The sequence below is a fragment of the Pan paniscus genome, chromosome 3 (genome assembly GCF_029289425.2).
Source record: "Pan paniscus chromosome 3, NHGRI_mPanPan1-v2.0_pri, whole genome shotgun sequence".
Lineage (NCBI taxonomy): Eukaryota > Metazoa > Chordata > Mammalia > Primates > Hominidae > Pan > Pan paniscus.
The window spans coordinates 26,348,979-26,354,838 of record NC_073252.2 but is presented as its reverse complement, the minus strand read 5'-3'; positions in this window follow the sequence as shown (position 1 = coordinate 26,354,838).

Sequence of the window (5,860 nt, the reverse complement as noted above, 5' to 3'; positions counted from 1 at the left end):
TCCAACACTTTCCATGAAGTCGTACTGGGACGTGGGGAAGTAGTATTGTGGAAATTCAGGATGCAAATGAGGAAAACCCTTCAGTTACCATCTGGTTTACTCTGATATGACTTCATTGCTCTTTAGTGACATTTACTGGACTTTGTGAGATTCACCTTTTAACCTACATTGGTGTATTAGAGTTCTCCAGAGAAACAGAACCAATGGGATATATATAAATGAGGGAGTTGCTTTTATTACTAGGAATTAGCTCACACAATTATGAGAAGTTCCAAGATCTGCTGTCTGCAAGGTGGAGAGTCAGGAGAGCTGATGGTATAGTTCTAGTGCAAGTCCAAAGCCCTGAGAGGTAGGAGAGCTGATAGTGTAAGTTTCAGTCTGAGTCTGAAGGCCTGAGAACCAGAAGAGCTACTGGTGCAAGTTCCAGTCCAAGTCCCAGATAAAAGGCTGGAGAACACTGATGTTCCAGCTTGAAGACAGTCAGACAGAGAGCAAATTCTCCTTTATTGAGTCTTTTGTTCTCTTTAGGTCTTCCATTGATTGGATGAGGCTCACCCACATTGTGGAGATCAATCTGCTTTACTCAGTCTATCAATCCAAATGTTACTCTCATCCAGAAACACCCCCACAGACATACTCAGAACAACGTGTAACCAAATAACTGGGCACCCTGTGGCCCAGTCAAATTGACACATAAAGCTAACCATCATAGATGGAAATCTATGGTTCTAAGGGAACCTATCCCAGGAAGATATCCACAGGTAGAGTTTTGCGAACTATTGATCAGAAGATAAACATTTCATTGCAGAAGGAAAATGTATGAAGCTTAGATTACAGCGATGGAAGGTATTAAATTTGGGAATCTAGGAAAATTTGCACCAAAGAACAAGACATTGTGGGAGAGCAGAGAAGAGGCTGTTGGATGTTCACATTATTTTGAGTGCAGCAGTGCAAAGAGCCAAGAACACAATGGGCATTCAGTTAGACAGAGCATGCCTGATACTGTCCCCTCATGTGAATGACATTGTCATGAGAAAAGCCACCTGCAAATGAAGGAAGCTCTCATTAGGAGTGGGCAACAAGGAGTCCAGGAACATCACTTTGGGAAAAGTCTGTTGATGAATTTAGGGAAGGTTTATGCAATGAGCACAGGATCAGATTACAAGAATCTTATAGTGCAAATCCAAATAATTGTACTTGAGGATGAAGATTCAGAAACTTCTTGAACAATGCAGACCTGATACAGTTCTTGCTGACTCGGTTGCAGGCAGTATAAACTTAATACACATTGTTTCACTTTTTCCACATTGTGTTTTTCCTGTACAGAGGGCACCAGGAACTATTCCTCTCACGACTTTATTAGATCGGCCTGAAGTATCAGCAACTATCCCAAAAGTTATGGGATAGGATAACTTGCTGCTATTATTACCTTTCCTGCTTCTCATTGCTACCCAGGAGAGTCTAGTCCACCAAAAATGGTTACAATCAGGTGATAGGCAACTTCCTGGTACTTACACCCTGGGACAATCCCCTTCCCCTGAGTGTAAGTTGGACTCACTAACTTTTAACAAATAGAATATGGCAAAAGTCATGAGATGTAGTTATGAAAAGATTAGGTTATAAAAAGACTGGCTTCCATACTCTCTCATTCTCTTTTAGATGCCTTGGCATAAGGAAAGCAAGCTTCCCTGTTGTGAGCAGCCCTATGGAGAGGCCCATGTGGCAAGGAGCTGGCATCTCAAGCCAGCAGGCAGCAAGAGCCTGAGGCCTGCCGACAGTCACGTGGGTAAGCATGGAAGTGGACCCTTCCCCAGCCGAGCCTTCAGATGACTGCAGCCTCAGCTGACATCTTGGTTGCAGCTTCAGGAGATACCCTGAGTTGGAAGACTTCAGTTAAGCCTTAACTGGATTCATGACTCACAGAAACTGTGAAATAATAAATGTTGTTTTTAGCCACTAAGGTGTGGGATAGTTATGCAACAATAGATAACTAATACATATAGAAAGAAGGGGAGATCAACAGAGGTACATGAAAGAGAAAGAAAACACTTCAATGAAGACTTCCAACTTGCAGTAAATTATAAAACAGCACATCACTAAACCTGCAGAGCTGTGCTTCTGAAAACCACACTCATCACCTGAGACATTTCTTTAAACTCTTTGTAAGATGTAAGGGACTTAGGACTCCTAAAAATATTTTTCTGCTTTCTATCACTTTACTGATATTCTCTTTAGGGAGAAATTGTTCTTACATATTATTCTTTACTTATTTAGACAATTTCCTTGGTTCTTTGAACATATTTAAAACAATTGATTTGAAGGCTTGGTCTAGTAAGTCCAAAATCTAGCCTTCTGCCGAGACAATTTCTATGACTACTTTTCTTCTCTGTGTGTAGGCCATACTTTTTTGTTTCTTTGCACATCTTGTATTTTTTTGTTGTTGAAACTAGGCATTTTAGATAATATAATGTGGCAACTCTGGAAATCACATTCTCCCCCATCCCCCTGGATTCACATTGTTGTATTGTGATATGGCTTAGCTATGTCCCCACCCAAATCTCACCTTGAATTGTAATAATACCCTTGTGTCAAGGGTAGAGATAATTGAATCACTGGGGGCCATTTTCCCAATACTGTTCTCATGGTAGTGAATAAGTCACATGAGATCTGATGGTTTTATAAATGGGAGTTCCCCTACACAAGCTCTCTTGCCTGCCACCATGTAAGACGTGCCTTTGCTTCTCCTTTGCCTTCTGCCATGATTGCGAGGCCTCTCCAGCCATGTGGAACTGTGAGTCCATTAAACCTCTTTCCTTTATAAATTATCCAGTCTCGGGTATGTCTTTATTAGCAGAGTGAGAACAGACTAATACATATTGTTTCTCCACTTTGTGACTTCTCTGAATTAATTCTGTCAAGTCTGTATTCCTCGTCATTAATTCCTCTATTGTTCTGCCCACCCACCAATATTCATTAGCAAGTCATTAGGAGAACCTCTCAGCTCTAGCTCTAAAATCTGTGCCCTTTCCTCCAGCTGCACTGCTACCACTCCAGCCCAAGACACCTGCTTCTCTCTTCTAGGATTCTCCCCAATGGACTTCTTGCTTCTGCCTTACCCTTCCATCTTCTGTTCTCCCCACAGCATCCAGGATGGTCTTAGGTTATAAAAAGACTGGTTTCTACTTGGTATCCTCCACCAAGGCTAGTACTGTGCTTTGCACATAGTAGATGTTTAATCAATGTCTACATACACACAGTAAATACACTTCTGTTACTCTTCTGCCTATTCCCCCCCCAGTGGCTTCCCTTCCAGAGCCCCTGAGGGCCTGGCTGATGCGGCCCCTCTCTACCTCTCACATCTCCTCTCCTTCCACTCTTTTCCTTACTTCCTGTACTCCAGCTCCCTGGTTTTCCTTCAATTGCTCAGACACACCAGGCTGACTTTCATTTCAGTGTTCTTTGACTTTATTCTTTCTTGCTTGGAACATTCAGCCCAACACCTTCTTGTGATTACCTCCTTTGTATTAGGGACTTCTCAGCTCCAATATCACGTGCTCAGAGAGGACTTCCTTACCATGCTGTCTAATGGAGAGACTCTCTCCAAGTCCATTTCAACCCCATGGTCCTGTCTGATGACAATCACAGCAGCTGTTAGTTTGGAAATTATCTTGTTTGTTTAATTGGTTATCATAGTGATACTCTACCTTTTTCTTGAGAATATAAACATCACAGGAGCAGGGATCTTAACTGTATTATTTCCCAGCTTCTGGACAAGTGCTTAGCACATAGAAAGTAATAAGTGCTCAATAAGGTATTTGTTGCATGAATGAAGGAATAAATGAATGGGCATACATGCTAAAGTAGTAAAGCAAAGTGTGTGGGCTCAGATCCACATTAGGAGGAAGGACTGAAATAGTAATAGTAGCCATAGTAATAACTACTATAAAAATATCAGATATGACTAGTCTCTGGGAGCGATCTTCATTGTTATCTCATTTTCCATGAAAGAAAACTTGGCTTTTTGTCACATCCTCCCTCCACCAAAAAAAAAAAAAAAAAAAAAAAAAAAATCAAATTTTACCAAGTTTTAGTCAGTAGTGGTAAATATAGCACTCGGCATGTGCAAGGCTTATTACAAGCCTCTTGCATGCACTAACACATTTAACTCTCACAAGAACTTTATGGGGTAGGTGCTATTATTATCTTTGCTGTACAGATAAGGAAACCAAAGCATGAAGATGTTGGATTAAATCACGCAGAGTTGCATAGCCCAAAGTCACCGAGCCAGAGGTGGGAATGGAGCCAGGGGGGCGGGGGGGTGGAAATGAGGCACTCTGGCTCCTGAACCTGTGTTCTTAGCCACCACACCAAGGGCTGAGCTAGTGAAGACATTGGAGAGAAATGGTGGAGAGTGGTCCATCACACGGAGCAAGGCACAGTAGTAGAAATCCCTGCTAAGCCTCTTAATTCTTCCTGTGTTGTTTCGTTTCAGCCAATAGCTGCTCTGTTGCCTCATCAGCTCCCCGAAATGGACCCTGTCACTTGATGGGGACGATTGCCTTCTAATCACACTAATCACACTCATCATTCCACTTAGCATGGATGTTCAAAGGATCCTCCCTTAGAACTAGTGGAGGATGATAAATTACTTTTCCCAACACAAATTTGTTTATTCCACTGTCACATGAATAATGATATTCAAGTATTAGGATTCGGGGTTGTGGTTGTGAGAGATGTAATAACGTTTATCTTTCTAGTTTAGTTTCTTCCTTTAAACAAAAAAGTATCGTAATTCCAATTAAATTTCTCTTCCTTCTCTCCTTCTCACCTTCCTTCCTTCCTTGCCTTCCTTCCTCCTCCTCCTCCTCCTTCTTCTTCTTCTTCTTTTCTCTCTCTCTCTCTCCCCCTCCCTCTCTCTCTTTCTCTTTCTTTAATATGAAATGGGGTCTTACTACATTGCCCAGGATGTCAAACTCCTGAACTCAATAAATCCTCCTGCCTTAGCCTCCTGAATAGCTGGTTGGCTTAAATATACTTCTTGACCACAGAAAAACTGTTTACTCTCTGGCTTTGTCCTTAATTGTATCTGAGAAACAAAGGTATCCCATAAAATAAAGACAAAAGTGTAAATTAGAAATAGAAAAGGAAGAAGCCAGAGAAATGCAAATTAAAACCACAATGAGATATCATTTTATACCAGTCAGAATAGCTATTAATAAAATGACAAAAAACAACAAATGTTGGCAAGGATGAGAAAAGGGAAGGTTTTATACACTGTTGGTGGGAATTAGTATAACCTCTATGGAAAATAGTATGGAGATTTCTCAAAGGACTAAAAATAGAACTACCATTAAAACCAGCAATCCCACGATTGGGTATCTGCCCAAAGAAACAAAAATCATGACACAAAAAAGACTTGTATGTTTATTGCAACACCATTCACAATAGCAAAGATATGGAATCAACCTAAGTATTCATAAATGGAGGACTGGATAGAGAAAATGTGTTACATACACAGTGGAATACTATTCAGCCAAATAAAAGACTGAAAGCATGTCTTTTGCAGCAAGATGGGTGGAATTGGAGGCCATTATCTTAAGTGAAGCAACTCAGAAACAGAAAGACAAATATTGCATGTCTTCACTTATAAGTGGGGGTTAATAATGTGTACACATGGACGTACAGTGTGGACTGATAGACGATGGAGACTTGAAAGGCTGGGGGCGAATGATGAGAAATCACTCAATGGATACAATGTATGTTATTTGGGTGATGGATACACTACAACCTCTGACTTCACCATTATGCAATAGATCCATGTAACAAAATGACACTTGTACCCAATAAATTTATTTAAAAA